The sequence below is a fragment of the Pollicipes pollicipes genome, unplaced genomic scaffold, assembly GCF_011947565.3.
Source record: "Pollicipes pollicipes isolate AB1234 unplaced genomic scaffold, Ppol_2.1 Scaffold_4002;HRSCAF=4701_pilon_pilon_pilon, whole genome shotgun sequence".
Taxonomy (NCBI): Eukaryota; Metazoa; Arthropoda; class Thecostraca; order Pollicipedomorpha; family Pollicipedidae; genus Pollicipes; species Pollicipes pollicipes.
Genome location: NW_023596420.1, coordinates 38,089,970 through 38,103,842, shown reverse-complemented (window position 1 = coordinate 38,103,842; position 13,873 = coordinate 38,089,970). Strand labels below are relative to the sequence as shown.

At 50.1% G+C, this 13,873-nt stretch overlaps 1 pseudogene; it reads left to right on the top strand.

Moving 5' to 3' along the window:
- Window positions 1-396: 396 nt before the first annotated feature.
- On the top strand, window positions 397-11,270 carry LOC119093552 (beta-hexosaminidase subunit alpha-like; annotated as a pseudogene).
- The last annotated feature ends 2,603 nt before the right edge of the window (window positions 11,271-13,873 follow it).

Genomic DNA, 13,873 nt, shown 5'->3' with positions numbered 1-13,873 from the left:
TAATTGATACGCGATGTGTGATACCTGTTTACTTCAGCTCGCTTGCACGTTTGAATGAAGCGTGATGAGTGATGCCTATTTGCTTGAATTCGTTTGCATATACACGTATGTCCGGGCATTCTAATTCTTAGATAGGCACTGTATCGTGGTAATGGCTGGCAGTCGCTCTTTGCTTAATCCCCTGAATGTTGGTGTCCAGTAAAAACTGTGCCTTGCTCTTTCAAAAAAAAACCCTGAAAAATCGGGTAGGAACATCGGCAGGCAATTTTAAATTCACTTCTGCTATTGTTTCGAGAAAGGCATGCTGCCGAAATATCAACCTAACTATATCTCTATTCTCCTGGTTTTTCCGAGGAATAAGGCTAATACTACTGTCTCATCTATGTGACTAATGTTCCCCGCTAATGCACTGAACACCTTTCGTAATTTCTTCCGTGTAAGATCAATGTCAGCTGAGCACGTTCTTAAAGCTGCGCACGCAAAAGTGAGTAAAATCGTCGATCTACGACACGTCGCGATCCTTGTGTGAGTTGTATCTTCTTGACAAATGGTCTGAAAGCTTGAAGAGATTATTTCAACATCATCAGCACCCGTGCACTTTCATTCAGCACTTTCAACGTCATCAGCACTCATCAGCACATCATCGGCACACGTTGTCAATGTCACTCAAGGTTAACGTCCTACTGACGTGAAGTTTTGAAACCAGCGTTTAACAGTCGAAGCCTTTATATTTTGGACGAAATCGCATTTGTCCAAGGTAGTGCAGATGACCTCTGGTGTCGGAATAGTGCCAACTCAATCCCTGACAACCACGCGCGGCATTGCCAGCAGGCCTTTCACCACATCATCGTCGCCTGGCCAACCCCAGTGAGTGACTCGTTTCTGTCTGCGTTCATCTCCTGCCCTGCTTCGCAGTCACTTCTGCCGTCCCCTTTGTCTTATTAGTACCACTTCTCTGGCTATGCAGGTTATGAAAGAGCCTGCTCAACAGAAGCTTGCGAGTTCTGTTGCGTATTGATACATCAGACGATGGTGCCTTTCTGGTCGTAAAAACGCTTGCATTGGCACTGAGCCAACTGAACGGTGCTTCGATTAAAAAAGAATTGCGATACATAGTTTCATCCATAGTGAGTGGGCATTTTGTGCTATGCTCAGGAATGCTGTCTTGTTTCAGACAGAAAATTATGTATTTACGATGTTTTTGTTGAACGGCATAACCACCAAAAAACGGAGAAAGTTAGTCCGCTTGGCCCGCACGCCCCGTTGCGTTGCCTTCAACTTTCGCGAATTCCCTCCGCTGCTCACCTCCGCATGCCATGCACAAAGCATACGTTTGCGTGACCCACGGCCGACAAGGTGCCACGCGCGTCCCGCTGGGGCGCCCTTTGATTCCATTCCGCCGGAAGCACTCCGTCCCGTCCCGACCGTTTGTGACGCATCTCACGCGCGCCGCCGCTGGCTGGGTGCCGGCCGGGCATGCGGCCGGCGTATAAGCGGCGTTTGATAGCTGCGACGCCGGCGCGCGTCCAATGAGGCGGCCGAGATACGGCTCATTTCGCCGACGAGCCCGCTGCGAACAGCTGTCGACGACGACTTATGAAATCTGATAAGGCTGGCGACAATTCAATCTCCGGATACGCGCTGATACCGGCCGAGGGTGAAGGGAGGGGGGGGGGGGGGGGGACATCAGCCCCGGCAAAGCAACGTGCGGCGTCTGCGGGGTAAGATGATCCAATCAATAACGGTAGTCTATCTTAGTGTAGGTTTCGACACTTCTCCAGCTTGATTGTCTAATCACAGTGGTGTGCGCCTGTTTCTTTTTCGAGGTGAGTGGAAGACCACTCGTGTAGCGACACCGCCAAGTTGGCGGATTTCTTCTTACGACGGCGCGATGCCCGCTAGAATCGGCATGTGTACACTTGAGGGGGTTGCTATGCCAACAAGAAACGGTCCACGGGTGAACTTTCAGTAACTTGTACAGCTCGTTGGCAAAACTAGCTAAGTGCTGCTTGAATTGAAGCATAGTGTAGTGAAGCCGTGCTCTACTTCCAACTGGTGTGCTCCAAAATGGCTTAGATCTTCCGATGACTGCAAACATTTCTGCGATGCTTTTAAGTTTCTTTATATTCGCCCGATGAAATTAAACTGTCCCTGAAGTGTAGCAACACAGTTCACGAACTACCGGTGAATAACAGTCATCTCATTTAAACTTGACCTTTTGCTCCACTCGCTTTGAATACACTGGTCGGGTCAGTAACGTGGAGCAATAACTTTCACAGGTCATCCGTGATTCGTCAAACTTCTAAGTCACGCCATCTCCACGCCAATTTCGCGTCCTCCGTAACTTGCTTGTTATTAAGCCATTATGAAACGAACAACGGGTAACTGATGCCATTCGTTTAAGTAAAAAACAAGAAATTCAGACATGTTTAGATTACAAGCGGTTGAAAAATATGACATATGAACAGTGATAAAATGTGATGATGTGATGAAATATACAGAGGAAGGTAGAAAAATAGGGGACTAGTAAAGTCGATCAGACGCACAACAGTTTTCTGTTTTTGGACATGCAACCATCTGTACAGTAGAGCTTATATTTTCCCTTGTTGACATTGACTGCGCCAAGGGGTCAAACCAACACGACATGCGTGCCTCTGTATTTTGCTGGCATCTTAGTCAAAAGTTATAGAACAGAAAATTCGTACCACGCTGCAACCTGCACAGCTAACTTAGCGAAGTTCAGAGAAAAAAGCGAAGGCGCTGGTGACGGCGACAATGGATCGCTCTGAGCAGGCAGCCGCCGCACCAGGGACACACGCTAACAGAATCATTTTCCTGCTGAACCAAGTCCGCATGGATGGATGGCCGATTTCCACTGCGAGCCGGAGCCAAGAATCCTTTCCCAGTCATCCAAATGTCTCACATGAAGCGCAAAACCAACCCCACCCCTCCCACCGACCCTTCCGCCGACTCAGATGCCTTTCAGAAATTCCTTTCCGTGCGAAAACAGACCAACCGACCTTGCCCAGGGTTCAGCGTCCTGCAGAGGACGACATCTGAGGTGGGGTTCATGGACATCAGGCGGACCGGCGGACCAACGGGGCGAGGTTACCGCTTGGTCGAGCCAATCAGGGGGGGGGGAGGGGCACGCGGGAGGGGCACGCAAGAGGGGAGGGGAGGGGGGTTTACAACTCGACGCATCGCCTCGAGCCGAACCGCCACAGGGGAGATAGGAGGTGGTCCGCTCTGAGGACGGACAAAACCGGTGGCACTCTCACGCGCGACACGTGTGGGGACTGGGACTCGCTGCGGGCGCTCGTCTCCAGAGGGTGGACTCTCGGCCGGCGCCCGGATAGGCGGACTCTCAGGGGCGGAACCACCTGCGGTCTCCTGACCGCCCTGGTGGACGGAGGTGGCTACCGACCATCACTCTGCAGCCGACGCCTCAAGCCATCCATTGTGAGTCGACGGAGTAATGAAACGGTCAGCAGTCTGATCAGTCTCGTCCGTATTCTGTCTTGGCGTGGGCTTACCACCAATGTATATGTCCAAGGCGTTCGGCGTGGCTCGGCATCTCAGAAAAATAGTCCAAGTATTTTATAAGATATTAGTAAGATTACCATATTACGCCATCAGCTGAAAATTTCAGGCGTCATCTGAAACGATCAGAAGTCCGAGGTCGTTGTCTGTAATCACCAGCATTACCCTATTTGTCCGATGGATGTGTATCATGTCCGACGTTCTCAAAACGGTTCGTAGAATAATTATATAAATTGTGGATGTATTTGCCATTTAAGTAGCTTAATCATGGCGCTCGCAAGAACATTAGCGTCCTAATGAGCATTTCAAGACGCAACCAAAATGTTCTGTCAGATAGCACAATCGTAGTAATTCTGAGACAGTTAGGTGGAACAACTCACTTCAAACGTGGATTTTTTTTCTCCTAAACTCCGTATTCCGCAAAATGGTTACGCTACGCTCCCTCCCAGTGGCTGAATTTGTCAGTCTAGACATAACGCGTAGTGCAATGTAAATCCCCTCCCCCCATCCCGTTGGCATGAATACGCGTCAGTCGGCTGGGAGCGGCCGCTATACGAGGGAGGATGTGATAGAAACGATCTTGGCATAAGAAACCCGTGGCCGGCATGTTGCATAAAAAGAACGCCACCAAATCAGTCTCTCTAGCCAGGGGCGTCACTTTTTACACTTCCCTGGGGAGGGGGGGGGGGGGGGGGGGCTGAGCGTCGACAATGCTGACTTGAGCCCGCTCCTCCCAGTACTCCCGAGCTCCCTCAGTGCATATGGGCAAAGAAGAAATCGTAGCCAAATAAATGCATAACAACTATCTGAAATAATAGCATGCTAAGTAGTAAGTACCTTAACAAATCACTATTATTATCATAAATATTTTGGACCAAAAACATCCTGTAGGTAACTATTTGCTAACTGCTTCATATGTTAAGCCAGTAGGCAAATATTTGAATTTTTCAAGTTATATCGTTTGGATTGTGATAAAAAACAATAAGGGCAAGATGTGGTAGCTTTTAAAAGTACCTGAACAAAATCAACACATGTTTTTATTCAACAGTGGCATGTGTATCTGTTGCATAATTGCGGTCGTACAACATGATCAATGACAGTAGATGTTTTCTGTGAATTACACCACATTCCAAGCTTTTCACAAGGCAGCGCTTATTTACTTGGGATGGAAAGTCATTCCTGCGCAGGCTACAAATTTTGAAAACGTCAAGAAAGCAAACTGAAGTGGCCAAAATCCGGGAGAAATCAGGCTTTGGAGTTGACCAGGCGAACTTTTTCAGCTGAGCCCCGAACCGATTTTACAAAGTGACGCCCCTGTCTATGGCTGGCACAGCTTATTGATGTTTTGGGTGGGAAAGCTGTTGTAGCTTCCACTCTTCCCTGCATGTCTACATATAAAGCGTGAGATAAAGCTCTGTGTGTGCCGATAGCCACAACCCGGAGTAGGAGAGCACAAAGTATGCCTACGCTATCCCCTGCAGGAACATATACATGCTGACTTAATAGTTGCCACAAAATATTTTGCGTTGGAACACCGTCCAAGGTTAAGTACTCGGGCGGGCAGTTGTGCTAGCAGGACGACTAATATGTCTTATGTCCAATATGATGATGTCCAATGATGACCAATATGTCTTAGGATTCCCGGCAGCAGGCGGAGACCTCGTTCTGGAAATCACGTGAGCTCGTCCAGTTGAATCGCAGTATGCTCACATCATTTGTTTACGATCTGATCCAGGTTTAAAAAATTTGATTCGAAAATGCTCACGCTCGCATTCGCACTCATGTACACACACACAAGCACACACCTGTGCAAACACGCACGCACCGCCACACAATTCCACAAGCTCCGATGTTCCTTTCCACCAAGCCCCCAACCGCTTCTTGGCTCGGAGCTCGTGGCAGAACAACCAGACCAGAATGGCGTTTTGATCGTGGGAAGGTACGTGACATTTAGCGACCTTTCGAGTCGGTGCGCCGACTGGCTGAAAGGCTCAATGACTTCACGTATTCTTGCGGGACATTCATCAGATGATTGAGCTTCGCCGGCGGGAAAAAGGACGGTTGAAATGAGCGGCGTTGTTCTGGGCCTGTCAGCTTTTAGCGTGATCTAAACATGTCCGCGCGCTCCCTGTTTCAGTTGGTCGCGGTTTGCACTGAACTCCTGGCTTCGTGTGCAAGCGATAGGCAAACGAAAGAAGAAATATTCAAAAAGGATAGGTAAGAATTGTCAAAGGCCATGATGAAATCGAACAAAGTCGCGAGATCCTCCGGCCTGAGCTGGAGAAAGCTGAGCAGTCCGCCGTTTGAGACGCATTGGAAACATTGACAACTTGAACAGATATATGTCACGAGATATGCCACCTTTCTCTATTAAAGAGGGAGGAAGCAAAGGCATAGATGCTGATTGGCATGAGTTTTATAAGCGTTTTTTTTTTTTGCTTTGACTGACCGGAGCGCATTTTAATCAGAATTGGGGAAGACAGACGGACGGGCGCACTGCATTCTACTCGGCGGGATCAGACTGGAGTGGATCCAAAGATATAGCCGTGAAAACCCCAACTAGTTTCTTCGATATCAAGGTGTCCAGTAGCAAGAAGCAGTTTGACACAATAAAAAACAGCTGAAACTCGAGCCATCAAGCCTTTGCAAATTAGAGCCACCGAGGTCTAGGCAATAAGCGTGCTGACGAGTCAGTTCTAACTTCCAGAGCCTTTCCCCATGGTCGGTTACGTTATGCCTATACCAATGACCGTGACGGTTCAAAGAAGCGAATTTTTATGCACCTTCAGTTATACTCTAGTGGGTAGCTGACAAGCCCAGTTGGAAAACTGAAATGGTAGGCTCACACTTACCAACGCGTCATCAAACACTGGCATCGCACAATAAAATTGTAACACTGCATAGATGAGGACAAGCCATAACCCCGTTTAAAAGAGGTATTTAAACGCCCTAGATCGGGGCGGTCCTTCTAGCGCTTACAACTATAGATAACATCAGGCACTAATTGCTGAAGAGATTACTTACAAAATACTGATTACTGATTGCTTACACTTTTGTCTATCGCAGGTGCAATCAGGCGTATAGTAGTAACCCACAGGAAACAAGGGGGCACCAGCCACCCACACCTTCCGCCATCATACAGGTATAAGACCGTGTAGATATCGGAGCTCGCATATTCTTATAAAGTCTAAAGATCCGTTCCACCGCAATTAAATCCGTAACACTCGCCGCAACTCGCCATAGTTAAAGGGAACACTCTACATTTGAAGATATTGAAGCAAGCATCAGATATGATAGAATAAGCTCACTCACTGCTATTGGTGTACTTTAAGTGGAAAAGACTGCTCTGGACAACACGCGCTCTCTGTTTGTGAAATATGATCCCAAAAAGTCATGATTTGATTAATTCATTGTACCTCGCACACCATTGGCCTAGAACCAATGACGGCCGTTGTATCTGGAGGTCGTGCTTCCGAACGCCAGATATGAACGACTTGACAATCATATTTTTCTTAGACTTGATCACCGCATGGCTAGTGGAATGACAGGATTTGAATAACATGATTATGGCATTACGGATGCCTGGATAACCTTGAAATAGTCTTTCCAGAATAGACTGTACATTTTCACTGGCGGGTAGCTCAGAAACTAGAGCGATTTAGGTCTTAAAAAGAGTAGAGCTGTTAACTGCACCGAATGATCTTTTAGATGGCTTTTCCAGTTCAAACCCCACACAAATATGGAACGGTTCCTTTAATGCTTTCCAGAAGTGTAAAGAAAAAAGATGCCAAAACGAATATTGTGTCCACTTCGTCGGCGTCATTGTTCCTCCAGGCCTGTACCTTAAAGCCAAAGGTACTGAGGTAACTGAGTAACAGACTGAATGGTAACGAGGGGACGGGCCGCAAAAGTAGCTGAGGTAACTGAGTGATGGACTAAATGGTAACGAAGGCACGGGCCATAAAAATAACTAAGGTCACTGAGCAGCAGACTGAATGGTAACGGATGAACGGCCACAAAAAATAACGTAATTAACTAAATAACAGACTAAATGATAACGAAAGACCAAGTCCCAAAAGCAACGGAAGCCACTCCGGCTGTTGTACCGCTCTAAAAGTAACAAGTGCATTGCCCTGTTACCAAAAAGTAGTGTCGTTACGTAACAGAGCATCTGATCTGATCCCATCTGATCTATAGTCATCGAGAGCATGTCCGATGAATTGATTGCGATTTGTTTTGAAACAGACGTACCGTAACCGCCTTAAGCCATTCCAATCAGCCGTCTTTAGGCGAGACTGAACTAAACATCACGTGCGTTAAGGTCATTAAAACTACCCGGTCAAATGAACTAGTAATGAGTTCGCGTTCGAGAACGCGCGAACCCGATACCCGCATTCACTGCACTGTAGGCTCGCTGGCCGCTACCGCGCTCCATGCCCCTCCCCCTCTCCCCCACAACGGAGCAATGACTCGTTTATCGGGCAGGTCACCGATAGCCGCGATCGCGTCGAGTGTCGGACCACCGCGATAGACGCCGACAGCGGTGGCGCTGCAGCTCCGGCGTCAGTGGCCGACCGACACCCATACGTGGCGCGGACCGCGCCGGGCGTAGCTCAGGTCGGTCAGTTCGGGTCTCGCTCGCGCCAGGATGGGATCACCAGCAGCAGTCTGCCTGCTGCTCATAGCAGGTGAGGCTTGGGTGTGGAGTTTTCCCTGCGAATGCCTGATATAAATCCCAGTGTAAACTGGGATGCTTGAAACACGTTTTGCCAAGCTCCAGTGTGGACCTTTTCTACCTGTCATTCATATGTGGCGATATTCGTGAATAGTTCTACGTATGTATGTGCCTAATACGTTATACGTGCGTCCTTTTCCGAGCTGCCATTCACATGCAGTGTTGTACGTAAGCAGCTACACGTATGTATGCACTGGCGTGCTTAGGTATCTGATGCGTGGCGCACTGACAGGAGGCGATTAGCACTGCTGATAACGCGTCACTTGATCTCTGTCAACCAGACCCTTAAACATACCCAATGAGCCAAGCAGCTCCAGAGGTTCTCCGTGAGAGATGTTTTGCCGGGAGGAATTTTGGTTAACATGTTGTCACTGACTGGAGAAACACTCCGCTCTTTGCTCGCAGTCCTGGCATGTCTGCAGTTGAAATCGGCGTCCGCCGGCTTCCCTAATGTTGAGCCGACGCAGGGAGAGCCGTGGCCGGCGCCACAGCAAGCGGACATGTATGAAACTTTCTCTTGGGTCGACCCCGGGTCAATCCGCTTCAACGTGACCCGCAAGACCTGCGCCGACCTGGAGGAAGCCCTCGGCAGGTACCTCGAAATCCTCAAGGGCATGTCGACCTCGAGGCACTCACGCCCGTTGAAGCGGGGAGGACACCGGCACAAGTACCTCGCGCTATCTGGGTCACCTCCGCTCACGCAGGTGGAGGTGTACCTGGATGTCAACTGCGGGGGCGGGCTGCTGCCGGCCGCCGGTATGGACGAGCAGTACGTCATCAAGATCAACACGCCAGACGCCGAGGGGCGCGCGCAGATCATCGGCGACAGTCTGTGGGGCTTGTACCGAGGTCTGGAGACGTTCACGCACCTGCTGTACTTCTCGAAGAAGCACCAGCAGTTCCACCTGCGTCACGGTATGATTCGCGACTTCCCGCGCTACTCTCATCGCGGCCTCCTGCTCGACTACGTCGCGCCACTTCCTCAGCGTCCCCGTCATCAGGGCCACCCTCGATCTCATGGCCTTCAACAAGTTCAACGTCTTCCACTGGCACATCGTCGACGACCCGTCGTTCCCGTTCGTCAGCGTCACGTTCCCTGAGCTGAGCGAGCGAGGCGCCTTCCGAAGCCGCATGGTGTACCGGCCCGAGGACGTCTCGGAGGTCATCGAGTACGCTCGGAAACGCGGCATCCGCGTCATCCCCGAATTCGACACGCCGGGTCACACCAGGTCCTGGGGCCAGGGGACGCCCGGGCTGCTGACCACCTGCTACAACGAGACCAACGGCCAGCCGGACGGCAGCTTCGGGCCCCTGGATCCCACCAAGAGCGCGACGTACGATTTCGTCAAGCGGCTGCTCAATGAGGTGACCACTCGCTTCCCCGACAAGTACATCCATCTGGGGGGTGACGAGGTTTCGTTCGGATTCCCCTGCTGGCTCTCCAACCCGGATATTCAGACGTGGATGCACAAGCTGAACATCTCTACGCCGCAAGAGATCGAAAACGAGTACATCCAGAGGCTCCTGAAGCTGGTGCAACGCCTTCCAGCCAAGCCGGGGTACGTCATCTGGCAGGAAGTGATCGACAACAACATTACCGTCAAGTCAAACACGATCGTGCAGGTGTGGAAGAATGGCTGGGAGGAGGAGATGGCCAAGGTGACGGCCCTCGGCCACCGAGCCATCCTTTCCTCCTGCTGGTATCTCAACTACATCAACTACGGCACCGACTGGCCGCAGTTTTACGAGTGCGAGCCCGAGAGCTTCAACGGCACCGATGCTCAGAACCGGCTGGTGGTCGGCGGCGAGGCCTGCATGTGGGGCGAGTTCGTCGACGACTCCAACGTCATCTCGAGGACTTGGCCCCGCGCGGCGGCCGTCGCCGAGCGGCTCTGGTCGGCCAAGACCGTCAACGCATCCGAAGACGCCCGCCCCAGGATGGAGGAGCACAGGTGAGGAGGGCACGCGCTCATTTGTTTGGTGTTTACTCGTGGTTGCAGAACAGGGTTGAGTCGGGGGAACGGATCAACACGCTCTTTCATGCCCCTTTCCGTCGGATAATATTACCTATCCCTCGAGATAAATGCAAGCAAGCCTTCCACTTTGGGTCAAGGCTTTAATCCAGCTTGAGAGATAACTTTCAGGTTGCGTTCCCCATGCTCACGCCTTACACGAACAGACCCAGTTAGTTAGATACTAGGCATGACGGAAGTTCCGCGAGAGAATGTCGCGCAATTTTCGAATTGGCTGTCTTCCAGTTGTCTTGCAAATCGACGCTAGCCCCTTTAGGCCGGCGTGCGGAGTGTGGTGGTGACTGGCTCGTCGTCTTCTGCGCTGAGCCTGTGTCCGTTTTTCAGATGTCGGCTGCTGCATCGGGGCTACCAGGTGGAGCCTGCCAATGGTCCCGGGTTCTGTTGAGCCGCGAGAGCGGGCTGGCGCGGCGCCGCCCACCTCTGCCAATGGCCCCGGGTTCAGTTGAGCCACGAGAGCGAGCTAACGCGGCGCCGCCCACTCCTGCCAATGGCCCCGGGTTCTGTTGAGCCGCGAGAGCGAGCTGGCGCGGCGCCGCCCGCCCCTGCCAATGGCCCCGGGTTCTGTTGAGCCACGAGAGCGAGCTGGCGCGGCGCCGTCCACAGGATACGGCTCTCCGTCGCGCGCTAGCAGCGCAGCTCAAGTGAAACCGTGGAAGAGAAAGCGGGGAGATTAGCTTCGGTGTGATGTTGCGTGCGCATTCTTTACTGTTGGTGAAAATGAATGTTTTAGGTGCCGCGGTTTTGCGGCGATTCTGTGACGTCACGCCGAACGCGGCGATGGCGGCTCAGGCAACACAGAGAATCGCGGAATGCTTTAGAACGCATCAGCGTAACGGTATAAGGAAGAGATGGGCGCGCGAGCTTCGCTGCCAGTGTCATGACAGTGCCTGTCTGACCCTGCTGTTAACAGTGTAGACATTTAGTTCTGTAAGCCGTTTAAATAAAGGATATACTTCTACTTATCCTGACAAGGTGCAGAGCAAGTACGGAGCGACTGCTACGTCCCACCTTCATGGCGTTATCATGGATTGCAGACTCGCGTGGAACCTAAACGCGTGGGACGCTAAAATAATATCACTGCTTATTTTTGGCACTTTTTAGTGCACATACATCCCCTTTAGGCTTAAAAGCCTTAGTTTTGACGCGCGCTGCAGCACAGGTGATAACTGGGGGAGGGGACTCCGTCTCCAATACTTCGGAAGAAAAAGGTAACCATATCACAGCTTTATCGTATTATTTGTATGTGCCATATAGGAGTTCGAGTACGTCTGGCTTGGGTTAGTGACCCCAATGGAACATCGGGCGAGCTCAGTGGTGCAGCACATCCCGGAAGTTTATGACGTGTCAGTCGCTGGAAAGCCAAACTTTGCTAGACTTGCTGACAGTCCAGTACGCGGCAAAACACGCTCCAGTTCTTCGTTAATTTGCAGAGGCCATTGGTTCAACGCTCTGCTGCTGGGAACTCCCAGAACTGAACTGAGCGTGAACTCCCAGGGTCTCATTTGGTGTAACCGATAGCGTATGGGAGAGGAAGACGAGGACAAACGTGGACTTGTGCCTCACCAGTTTCGCTCGTTCGGCCACCCACCTCAAGATAAGGGGTGTCACTGTACCTTGCCGATTCCGCACGTCATGTGCCAGACTGAGATGATCAGAAGCGCTGTACGGGACTCACAACGCCACTTAGATGGATGTTTTCATTGGGCTTTTCGAACTATCTTAACTGGTTGGTTTGCTTTGTTTCGTCAAAAAATGGCATTAAATTTATTGTCTCATCGTTGCTTTTGGAATATCTATGGCGTTAAGCCAATCCGAGTCAAACCATTCAGCCATTTCATTCGAAAGGATAATGTAGGGTCGTCAGAGGTGTCTCCGTGACTTCTCATGACCTCGAATCTTCGATGGTCTTTCGTCTGAAATCCTCTTTTCCGACAACGGTATTGTCACTCTATAAAATGCGTCTTGCCATTGGTTCAGGAGGTTTTGTGGCCTGACTAAAGATGATCGTGATCGCGACTGCGCACGACACCGCACTTCCATGAACACACGCTTGCGTTTTGGTTTGCGGTGTAGCAGTCTTGTAGGGTAATTTGTAACCAGTGCAAAGACTTGGCGTAAGGAAACCTTGACCTGCAGTCACAGTTGGAAAATCACAGGTGCCAGTGATCACGGCATGTCTGCTCCTCATTTTGAGGTGTCTTGAATAAGAAAAAAAGAAAAGAATACCTGGTTTAGAGAAATTGAATGCTGCGTTGCAAAACGACGATTTCCATTTTAATTTTGCTGTTTAAACATTTTAGAACGTTGACATGGGCCCCATAAGTTCATAAGACATATGCAGAATGATTTAAAGCTCACGCCATCAAAATTTCACGTCGACGTCTTCGTGGGTTCACGAGATCCTGTGAAGAAAATGGGTGGTTGGAGCACGACACATCACCCTGGTCGTGACGAAGGAACTTTTCTTATAAAACGTTGCGCTGTATTTGTCAACATGCTTTGCCGTTCAAAAGATGCAAAGCGTTCATGCTGTTACCAATGTGTTCATAAGAATGCCACCATAATTATTTTGTTTCAGCTGCCAAACGTTTGCTATGTGATGACTCAAAAATCAACTGCATGCTATTTGCTTTTGGGTGAAAAGCCTTCTCGGAAAATCGCATCGCGTCACAAATAACATGCGTCGTAGCATATCAATCAAATCACATGTGCTACGGTCACGTAACGTGACAAGCTATCTGAAAGGTGACACTACGTCATCAAAAAATAACACGACACATCACATCGAATAGCCATAAAGCTTGTTATACGGCTATTTATGGAGAACCACTGCCGACTGGGGCCTCCACTGCATTCACAAGCTAAACCGGCTCCCGCTGCCACAACCGGCACACTAATTGAGCTGACAGCGCCAGATAAGTGGAGGGGATTGACTGTCTCCTCGGCGGGAATGCGTGTTGCTCTTATCGAAACTGTGGCAGCCTGGTGTCGCTGGTTATTCGCTTGGTGGACTATCTTATCAGCATCGCAGAGTTTTTAAATCAGAACAAGCCTTCACCGCGCAAGAGGTGTTTGACTGATGATTTATGGAAAACGACAGTGCGGTGCTGAAACCTACACATAACGCGCTCTCAAAGGAACTCGCCATTTTGACAACAGTGCTCCCCAAATGAGCAATGTCGGAACATACCTTGCAACCAGTCAAAAACATCCTGCGCTTCACACATTGTCAGCGGACAAAATACCTGATGGTAAACGGTGTCGGTGTATACATGCATGGTCACATTGCATTGTCTCCACGTCTACAATCGTTCGCCTGCGAATTTTACAATGCTTTCCCCGAAGTGCGCTACCGTCAGTTCCGTATTTCCATAACACAGTCCAGACACAAATATAAATATCTATTTCAGATGAGAAAGGCGTGGATGTATACTGTTGTTTTCTGATGTATACTGTTGTATACTGGTGTGGATGTATACATATTTTGTTTTCGCAACAAAATGCGACGCTACCCCAGTCCACCTTTGAAGCCCGCCTGAGGACTCTACGCCGGACACTCCATCAC